The following is an 804-nucleotide window of genomic DNA, read 5'->3' as shown; positions in this document are numbered from 1 at the left end:
TACTTCCCCTTTCAAAAGAGGCCGAGTATATTATCCGACAACAAAAGGGTAAAATTGAAATGCCCTCCTCTTCCATTGTCACACCACCCTACCCTTTCGAGTACCAAGAGTTCAAGCCGGAAGGTGTTGAAGCAAGAAATGATTATTTGACTCTTCTCATGCAAGAGATGCACAAGCAAGCTTTCGAGGATCGGAAAAATGCTTACTTAGCCCAATATCCACCCCTCATACACTTAGCTAGGCAAGGACTACTTGACCCTTCATGTCCTTTGCCTAGTTGGGCGGATAGGAAAGTCTTCTTTCCGAGTGCATCTAGGGTTGTTCCGGGTGATAATGAGGTTGTTGGTAATGAAGAGGTTGATGATAACATTGATGAATAAGCTAGTGAAGAAGGAGAAGAGGATGATGAGAAAGGTGAAGAAGAAAGTGAAGGAGAAAGTGGCGATGACACCGCTTCTAGTGAGGAAGGTGATGATAATGATGATATGATGGAAGATTAGCAAGCTTTAGAGGCTCCTACCCTCTTGAGGTTTGTCTATTTCTCTCTTTGTTCTATTTATTAATCTTGATCATTGTTGGAGTAGTCCTAGCACCATTGAGGACTAACACCTCGGCCCCATTGAGGTGTTCTCATTTTATTGTTCCCACCTTTCAAAATCCAAAATGACAAAATTAGTTTCATGCATTGCATAGTGTGTGCATGAACTACACCCAACCTTAGGACATTAGCAATAATGTCTAGATCGGTTTGGGGAAGTCAATGCATACACAACGGGAGGTAATCTAAATTATCCTCTCCGTCAT

Source organism: Silene latifolia, unplaced genomic scaffold (genome assembly GCF_048544455.1).
Source record: "Silene latifolia isolate original U9 population unplaced genomic scaffold, ASM4854445v1 scaffold_444, whole genome shotgun sequence".
Taxonomy (NCBI): Eukaryota; Viridiplantae; Streptophyta; class Magnoliopsida; order Caryophyllales; family Caryophyllaceae; genus Silene; species Silene latifolia.
Note: the sequence above shows the minus strand (reverse complement) of the source record.